The sequence below is a fragment of the Pinus tabuliformis genome, chromosome 7, assembly GCF_031772625.1.
Source record: "Pinus tabuliformis cultivar Carrire ecotype Pingquan chromosome 7, CPIR1, whole genome shotgun sequence".
In the NCBI taxonomy this organism is placed as follows: domain Eukaryota; kingdom Viridiplantae; phylum Streptophyta; class Pinopsida; order Pinales; family Pinaceae; genus Pinus; species Pinus tabuliformis.
Window position 1 is genome coordinate 1,379,963,976 of NC_142293.1, and position 10,675 is coordinate 1,379,974,650.

Below are 10,675 nucleotides of genomic sequence, written 5' to 3' on the forward strand. Positions count from 1 at the left end.
GTACCATTCGTATGACACAAGATTCCACCTTCAAAATCTGTTAATAATGAAACAACGAACCATCACGGAAAACGTAGAATTTCATATATTCGTGTGGCTACATTACATTCAGCTCACGCTCTAATTGCATTGCTATAATAACGAGTGTCTTCATCTAAAATTTCTCACCATTCTCATTGTTGTTGTTCGTCGTAAGAAATAGAGGACATATTCATAGAGCACTACAATGGCATCGAAGCATTTGATTACAGTGGCACTCAGAATCGTGAATTCTCTTCTACTTTTGGAATTTCTACGACCTACATTGGCGCAAAACAGCTTGTTGATCAGATTCTACAACGCAAATTGTTCGCAAGCAGAATCAATGGTGTGGGGAGTAATAACAAGTCACTTTGCTACCGACAAATCCTTTCATGCTACTCTCCTACGCATGCATTTTCATGATTGTTTCGTAAAGGTAAGCGTGCAGTTCTATGGAAATTACAGTGATCTCTTTTAGATCCAACATTTATAAATATGAATTGAATAGTTGTGCTGATGCGTGGAATTAATAAATATATATGTTGCTGAAGGGTTGTGATGCATCAATTTTGATTGATACGGCGGGAGAAAATGAATCGGAGAAAGATGCAAGTCCCAACCAAACTGTGAGAGGATTTGAGATAATCAATGAAGCAAAATCCAAGCTAGAAACTGCATGCCCCGGCGTTGTGTCTTGCGTTGATATAATTACACTGGCTACCAGAGACGCCATATTCTTGGTATAGTATAGGAACATTAAATTTCAGATTTTTAAAGCGTATTTTGATTTTAGTTTGATAGTTGAAATGTATGTTCATGGCATATTTAAATCACATTGATTACGCGCTTGATAGGATTTAATTTGCAGTATTTATCAGCGATTTCTATCCGTACTCATTTTATATATTTTGTATAGTTCATTTACATGAACATTCATAATATATCTTGTGTGGTAATTTTGTATGGCTACTGCCCAATTTACCGCACATGTTGTTCTATAACATATAATTTTTTTAACTAATAATTCTTTTAGCTAATAGTAAATTATGATTTCCCTCCCCTAAAAAAAACAATGGTGAATTTATAATAATATTTACTTAACATTAATTAATTATACAAATTCATGTTTAATAAGTGTGCAAAATCATTAATTCTTTTTTTACGTAAATTAAATTAAAATTGGAGTATATTATATTAAAATAGGGTGACAGACTGAGAATCTATACTAAAACTGTATTATTATTAAAGTGTTTAAGACTAGGTTCTAGTAATAAATACATTTATTGACGATTATTAATTTTAAATAATATTGATAAATAGATATTCATTTTTCAATATTAATTTTTATTTTCAAAATTTAATTGGACCATAACTTAAAAATCTTCCATATTTTAATTATGGCATTAAAAAATGTGTGAGTTATTACTTGAAAGTCACATATTTTATGCCATAATTTATATATGTAATATGCTTTTAATTTTTTTTATTAGTTTAATTATATTTTAAATCTAGATTTATTAAATACTGGAAAAATGATTTATTAAATATTAAAAAAATAATTTTTTTAATATATAAATTTTATTTTTTTATATTACATTATTAAAAAATTACTAAAAAAAGATTTTTTTTATTTTAATTTATTTTGATGGATATATATTTGGTTTTCAATGTGTAGTTTTGTAAAACACAAAAAAACATGATTTTAAGGCTGAGATATATTCAAATTATAACTAGACCTAATGAATGACTTAGGACTCACTGTCCATTGCACCTGGTTTCTCTCTTTCTGCAACTATTCTTAATCAATTCTGACATTTTTAACTTTACTGACAAAGACTATTGACTTTATTCATAGGCAGGAGGGCCTCAGTACAATCTACCAATGGGCAGAAGAGATGGAAGGATCTCTTCAATAGACAATGTAGATTTACCCGGCCCCAGCTTCCAAGTTTCTCAGGCAGCTGCAACATTCGGAAATAAGGGTCTCACAATGGAAGATATGGTCATTCTGTTAGGTACGTATTATCAACTATACTAAATATTTAATAAACATAATTTGGTTGTTTAGTTTACTTAAAACTGAAATGGAGTGAAGTGTACTATCTGTTTAATTTTAGGTGCACATACTGTTGGGGTCGCGCACTGCAGTTTCTTCAGCAACCGACTGTACAGTTTTCAAGGAATCGGGATGGCGGATCCCTCCATGGATCCAACCTTAGTGGAGGTCTTGAAGAATGTTTGCCCATCACCGAAGTCATCTTCAACACAGGACCCCACTGTATTCCTAGACCAAAACACTTCGTTTGCTTTTGATAAGAAGCTACTACAAACAACTACAGGTAAAGCATGGAATTCTACAAATTGATGAAGAGCTTGCCCAAGGATCAACAAAGGGTATCATAACAAGTTTGGCCTCTAATGGAACTACATTTAGTAAGAGTTTCGTTGGTGCCATAATAAAATTGGGGAACACCGAAGTATTAACCAACCAGAATGGAGAAATCATAAGAAATTGCAGAGTTGTGAATCCGGTATCTTGAAAGAAGAGGAAGTCCTCCGAATTGTAATCGGAGTGAGATTCATCTCCGCAATAAAGACAAGAGAAGTGAGATCAGCCATTTCAATTGATTGTAAGATAGATTTGTGTGTAAAATAAATGGGAGGCATAGTAAAGGCACCCATAATAATGAATGATACATGAGAATTTTCAAATAGTGATTTTAAATTAGAATAGTATTTAAGTGTGGTTTATTGGAAAGTTTTTTGTTTTATTTTCCTAAGGAAAAGTGAAATATGGTTTTTTTTTGTGAATTGTAATTTAAAATTGTTTATATTTGTCAAAATTAATAAAAATTATTTAAATTTCAAAATTAATGGAAAGAAATTGAGAAAAAATAGTGGTTGATATAGAAAGAAAACTGCATATTTGTCAACTTTTAAGATGTATACTCTCTAATTTTTTTGGAATTGAAAAATTCTTATTCAGACTTTTATCGTATCGTATCGAATTGGTAACTATGATGATAACTACATAACAAAACATAATTATATAAACAATATCAACTAGAATTAGAGTCCACTTAAATAGGATGTGAGTTCAACTTTATTAGGCTGGAGACTCTATCTTCTAGTTTCTACACATCTTACAAAACCTCACCAATGCACATTAGTAGCTCTTGCTAAGTATATTAATGCTCCACTAGAACCTAACCCAATAGTGTTTTCATTTGATAATACATATTGACTATTTGCATGTATTTGGTCTCACAAGGCATGGTATTGCCTTTTTCGGGAATCCAATTGAAATTTTCAATTTCCTCATGCTTATCAAAGATAAATATTGGCTCCCGAATTATATCTCAAACCGGTGACCTGGGAAAATCGTACTTTCTCTTTGAGCATCAGATTGAAATTTCATAAAAAGCTACAGAAAGGGGACAGAATGTAGTTCATTGTGTATCGTTTTAGGTCTGAAGGTTGAAACAGTGACATGTACCACTTCGTACAAGTTTGCTCTACTGAACTAGTATATAATCAGTTCATCATGGGAGATTTGGAATAACTCTTTCTTGGAGAATCCAATCATGATCAAAATTATGGGGTTGGAACGAGGACTCAGAGGGTTACCAAAAGATGGAGTTTTAGACCTTGGAGATCCAAAATTACTGAGATACAATAGATTCAATATCGAGCTCCTACAAATCCAAAAAAGCTGTGTAGTCTTTTTAAAAGTTTGCATAAGTTTGGTTTGAAAAATTAGTTTGAAGGAATTTAAAGGACATAGTGAAGCAACATTATCATTAATTGATGCCCCGAAGAAGGAAAATGGAAACACCTAGTAAGAAAACTTAAATTTCTAGCATAACTCATGAAGAAGAGAAATAAATTCAACATGATATATCAAAATTATGAGACCAAGTGCAACAAATTTCACTCTCACAAAAAGTAACAGAAGCTAAGATGGATGGTTTAAAGAAAGGGGTGGAAGCTAAGATGGATGGTTTAAATCATGGCATGGAAGCTAAGATGGATGACGTGGAAGCTAAGATGGATGGTTTAGAAGTAAACATTGAAGATTTGAAGAAAGACATGGAAGGTTTGAGAGGAGTTTTGACAAATTTTCTACAAGAAATGCTTCCTAATGGAGAAAAGGTAGTAGAGGAAACTCATGATGAGAACAAAATAAATGTTAGTCATGATTTCATAGACTCTAACATTGGATTGAAGACCCACCATGTTCCAAATATCAATATGAGGAAGTTTGATGACAAGGATCCCGTAACATGGATACTACAGTGGAGCAATATTTCGATCTCCATAACGTGAAAAACGCACAAAAGGTACGCATTGTGACTTTCTAGTCAGAATCCAATTGCTTTGTATGGTATCGATGGATTTGCTCTCATAAACAAATTGTCACATGGGAAATTTTTATAGAAGAAATGATATCACATTATGAGGATACAAAAAGAAACACTTTTTTTAACCAATTGATAAATATCAAACAAAAAGGTCTGAAGGTGGAACACATTGAGGACTTCTAAAAATTGAATATAAGGGTAAAATATATTCAAGAGGAGCATATGATTGATGTGTTCATAGTGACATTAAAGGATAACATCCAACATGAGGTTCATCTTTGGGAACCTGATTCGTTAGAGAAGGCATTCAGGTTGGCAAGAAAAATTGAAAGCAAAATTATGGAAACAAGGAAGCCTACCAATCACAACTATAAAGATGGAAGTGTTGTTGATCCTAACCTTCCACAACCTACAAGGTTGACACCACAAAAATTGGAAGAAAAAAGAGCAAACGAGCTTTGTTATAGTTGTGATAACAAATACACTAAATGTCATAAGTGTGTTGAGAAGAAATTATTTTACATAGATTGTGAAGAGGAAGAAGAAAAGGAACAAGAAACATCAAAAAAAGAGGATACACACCAAGAACAAAGCCTAGGCAAAGAAGAAATGAATCTGACCATATCTTGTAATGCATTGATTGGAATAACCACTCCTCAAACTATCAAGATACAAGGACATATCAAGAAGAAAATGGTAATAGTGTTGATTGATTCAGGCAATACCCATAATTTTATTCATTGTAAGATAGTGAAGGAATTGAATTGCTTCCTATATCCAGCATCAGAGTGTCAAGTGATGGTTGCAAATGGAAGAACCATAAATTTCTCTGGAAAGCTCCATAATATCAAGCTATCCATGGGATAATATGTGTTGAATAGTCCAATGCTTTCCATTCCAATGGGTGGTGTTGATGTTATACTAGGAGTAAAATTATATGCAAAAATCTCCAAATGTTTCTTTGGAGTGCAAGAAGTGGAATATTTGGGTCATTTTTTATCTCATGAAGGTGTTAAGGTAGAACTTAGCAAAATCAAAGTCATTAAGGAATGGAAAATCCCCACATCCATAAATAATCTACGAGGATTTCTCAGGTTAACTCGATATTATCACAAATTTGTTAAGAATTATGGGAGAATAGCAAAACCTCTAACAACGTTACTAAAGAAAGATGCATTTTCTTGGAATATAGAAGCAAAAAAAGCCTTTGAACATCTTAAAGAGGCAATGTGCCAAGCACCAGTCTTATCTACGCTAGACTTAACAAAAACCTTTATTGTGGGATGTGATGCCTCTGGAAATGGAATTGGTGTTGTTTTAATTCAAGAAGAAACACCCATTTCTTTCGAAAGTCATCCAATTTATGAGAAGGAAATGTTGGCAATACTATATACACTTAAGTAATGTCGACCTTACCTAATGGAAAGACACTTAAAGGTAAAAACGGATCATGATAGTCTTAAATACTTTTTAGAACAAAGATTATCTTCAGAAGAGCAACAAAAATGGGTCACAAAGATGTTGGGTTATGACTTTGAAATCATCTACAAAAAGGGAATCAAAGTGTTGTTGCAGATGCACTCTCAAGAAAGGATGAGGATGTGGAAGCATTTCTTAGCGCCATTTCTATTATCCAACCAGATTGGATAAACGAAGCAAGGGATGAATGGAAGAATGATGAAGAAGTGTGGGAACTCATTCTAAAGTTACAACAAGACCTTAGTACATCTGATACATTTAGCTGGAAAAATGATTCGTTATGGTACAAAGATCACTTATACATATGTAGGAATTCCCAATTCAAACAAAAGATTCACACACCTCTCCCTTAGGAGGGCACTCGGGAGTTTTAAAAACTTACCACAAGGTTAAGAAGGATTTTTTTGGGATGGCCTTAAATCTGATATTCAAAAGTTTGTGGCGGAAGGTTTGGTTTTCCAACAGAATAAGGTTGAAACAATTAAGAACCCAGGTGTATTACCACCTTTATCCATTCCAAGTCAACATTGGGAGGAGGTTTCAATGGATTTTATCGCAGGTTTACCCAAGTCCGAAGGAAAGAGTGTCATCATGGTGGGTATCGTAACAAGTTTGGCCTTTGATGGAACTACATTGAGTAGGAGTTTCATTGGTGCCATAATAAAATTAGGGAACACTGAAGTATTAACGGGCTAGAATGGATAAATTAGAAGAAATTGCAGAGTTGTGAATCCGGTAACTTGAAAGAAGAGGAGGTCCTCCAAAATGTAATCAGAGATAGATTCATCTCCTCAATAAAGACGAGAGAAGGGAAATCTGTCCTTTCAATTGACTGTAAGACAAATTCACGAGTAAAATAAATGTCCTTATACTCCAAGCTATCAAGGATATACCAAGCTATAACAAAGCTATAAGGAACTATGTATCAAGAAAATAGGAGGAAGAATACGAGAGAATTCAAATATTCAAATATTCAAGTAACTAGTCAAATGTCTAACATTATATTTGTGAAATCCTTGAATTGAAATTATGGATATCATGGTAATCCTATTGTTCAAGTGTAAATAGGAAAGAAATTCATTCCAAATACCCTTTTAGATCTTAGAGTAGCCACTGATTTTTTGATTGGTGAAATTATGAAGCGTTTAAATCTTCAAAATCTCATGAGACAAACACCAACTTTATTAGAAATGGCTAATAGGTTGACAGTCAAACTTGAAGGTATTTTGGAAGATATTATGATCACTATGGATTTGTGGGAATATCTTGCTGATTTTATTGTTTTACACACCAAAAATAGCACAAGAGGATATCCATTAATCATAGGACGACTTTGGTTAGCAACTGTAGATGTTTATATTGAATGTAGATTAGGAATTTATGACAACCTCACAAGGAGAATCAATAAAAAAAATTAAAGTTATATGCTCTTGCAAAATCCATTGAAGATATCAAAGAACCATTACAGATCCCTATAAATGATGAGAAATATTATTTTGATGAATACTCCACACAAATCCTTAATATAGAATGACCATCAAATGTGAAAGAACCAAAATATGATTGCTTTATTTCTAATTATATGCAGAATATTTATCTTTTCATACTCATAATAATGCATTACACAACCAAGAAGGAGAAACCCAAAAAAATCCTAATGATGAATCAACTTCAACTCAAAATTCATTTATTAATCATCCCATTTTTTTTGCAAAAGAAGAAGTTGAGCATCAATATCTGGAAGAATTTACTAAAGAATATACAAATTTCAAAATAAAGAAAACTGAAATATTTTCAAGAAAGATAGTAAATATCAATAGTTAGTTATAGTTGTTTCAACAACAACTACAAGAACCACTACAATAACAATTTGTTTGATTTGTGTGGGATTAGAAAGACGTGATAGGGATATATCCATCAATTTGTATGCATCCTATTTATATTTCAGATGGATTTCTTCCTGTCAAACAATCTGAGTGCTAAATGAATCCATTTATTGAAGACACTGTAAAAGAAGAATTGCAAAAACTTCTAAAAATAGGATTAATCTACCATATCTATGATAGAAAGTGGGTTTTTCATTTGTCATAGTTTTGTAAAAAGAAGTCAAACGAATAGTACTTTTGGACTATAGATAAATCAATAAATCTATTATAATGGATCATTTTCCATTGCCATTTATTAATCAAGTGTTTGACACTTTGGTAGTGAAAATGTATTTCCCTTTTTTGGATGGTTTCAAAAGGCACAATAAAAAATAGATTGCTCTTAATGATCAAGATAAAACTATTCTTACTTATACTTTGGGAACATTTTATCATAGAGTATTACTTTGGATTGTGTATTGCACCCGAAACTTTCCAAAGGGTTTCTTTGAGAATATTTTATGATCTTATTCCATGAACTGTTGATGTCTTCATGGATGATTTTACTACTTTTATGAATGAATTTGAGGAAGCCTTGGATAAATTAGAAAAGGTGCTACAACATGGATAGAAAACCATCTCTTTCTATGTAATAAGAATTGTTTCTTAATGATGGAAGAAGGAACTATTTTGGGACATCACGTTTCAATACAAGGAATTAAGGTGGGCCCAACAAAAGTAGTTGCTATTAAAAATATGCTTGATCCTACAAAGCAAAGAGATATGAGGATTGTTTTGGGTCATGTTGGATATTATTGAAGGTTTGTAGAAAGTTTCAGCAAAATAATTTTACCAATGGTTGTATTACTTACTAAAGTTTTAAAATTATATGGGCAACAACTTGTCAACAAGCTGTTGAATCTCTAAAAGAAAAATTAACCATTGCTTTTCTCTTGTAAGGGCTACATTGAAATTTACCTTTTCATATTGATTGTGACACTTATGATAAAATTTTGGGTGTTTTGTCAGGAAACAAAGAATATGTTGCAATGCATGCATTTTATCATATCAACAAAAATCTTACACATGTAGAGCTAAACTATATTATTACTAAGAAGGAATTCTTAGTGGCACTGTATGGCATTAAAAAATTAGACACTACATTACTATATATCCTACATTTTTTACATTCATATCATTCAATCATTAAATATATTTAATGAACAAACCAATTATTAAAGGTAGTATAATTCATTGGATTTTACTTCTTTAGACATTTGATAATACTATACTTGATAAACCTGGTCATGAAAATGTGTTTTGTATATGTAGTTTCATTTACAACACCATGTTGTGCAAACATTTCCAACTAATTTTTGGACCACAAGTTGCCCCAACATTTTTCATCAAGGGAAAAGAGTGCTTTGGCAAGGAAGAGTGCACCATATAGATGGATAAAAGGATATTTATACAACATAGGACCAAATTGAATTCTTAAAAAAAAATTCAGATATGATGAAGTATATGATATTTTCAAGGCTTGCCATTATGAGCCATGTGATAGACATTTTGCAGCCACTAAAACTACAAAGAAAGTTCTCTTCACATGATATTATTGGCCAATATTGCATAGAGATGAAAAGGAATATGTGAGGCATTGTGAGATAATGGGTTAATCCACTAAATCAAAGCAAGTGTCTATGCAACCATTGATTTCTTTAGATCCATCTGAGAAATGGGGGATTGACATTGTTGGACTAACCAATCCACCTTCTAATCAATTTAAGTACATAAAATTTTGTACTAATTATCTCACTAAGGGGGTGGAAGAGTAGGAATTAAAAAATATCATAGAAAAGAGACTAGTTGAATTCTTTCATGACAATTTATTCAAAAGATATGGAGTACCTAGGGAAATTTTGTGAGATAGAGGAGCATAGCTTAGGTCAATGTTAGTGGATAACCGAATGAATTTATACAAAATAAATCATTGAAATAATACACCATACCATCTTGAAGCTAATGGGAAATTGGAAGTAACTAATAAAGAATCCAAAAATATAATTAAAAATTCTTTTAGTTCTACCATAAAGATTAAGAAATAAAATTACTAGAAGCAATATGGGCTTACCAAAGTACATCGAGAAATCCAATTGGATTCACACCTTATGAACTACTATTTAGTAAAACTATACTACTACCAATTTATTTTGAAATAAAAACTATAAAGACGATAATGGAATTTGGGATGAGTATTTCACTAGCATAGAAAGAAATAGTATCTTAGCTTAATCAATTGAATGAGTTTAGACAACAAACTTTGAAGCACATAGAAATAATTCAGTAAGAAAGGGCTCACTCGCATGACCAATACATAATGAATAAATCATTTCATCTAAGCAACGAGAATTGTTATATTACTCAAGGTCCCAATATTTTAAAGGGAATTTGACCACAAGATGGTTAGGACCTTATGAAGTTGAGCATTTATATGAAAAAGGAGTTGTAAAGTTAATAATAATTGATGAGGAAAAACTATTGTTTTTGGTTAATGGACATTGGTTGGAGTTGTACAAAAAAACCTAAATCAAAGGAGAAATTTGTCCAAAACTATGCCAAAGCTAACCTATGAGGGGAAACTCAATTGGAAATCACCGTAATGAAGTATTACGTAATTTTCAAATTTAAGGTTCAAATCCTCCATGGATGTTTACCCCACAAAAAAAAAAAAAAAAATTATAGCAACACCAACATAGGGATCTAAATTTAAATTTACAATGAAAACTAGCATTGGCATTGCAGGCTATAATATCTTTTGAAAACCAAAAATGACAATTAGTACTATAGGATTTTTTGAAAAACTTCTCATAGTGAAAATTAGAAATGGCACTATGAGCTACATTAATTTTTGAAAACTAAAAGTGGTGGGTTATATTGTAGATATTTAAA

At 31.8% G+C, this 10,675-nt stretch overlaps 1 pseudogene; it reads left to right on the top strand.

The window, feature by feature from the left end:
* Nucleotides 1-226: 226 nt before the first annotated feature.
* Nucleotides 227-2,561, top strand: LOC149252777 (peroxidase 57-like; annotated as a pseudogene).
* Nucleotides 2,562-10,675: the final 8,114 nt, after the last annotated feature.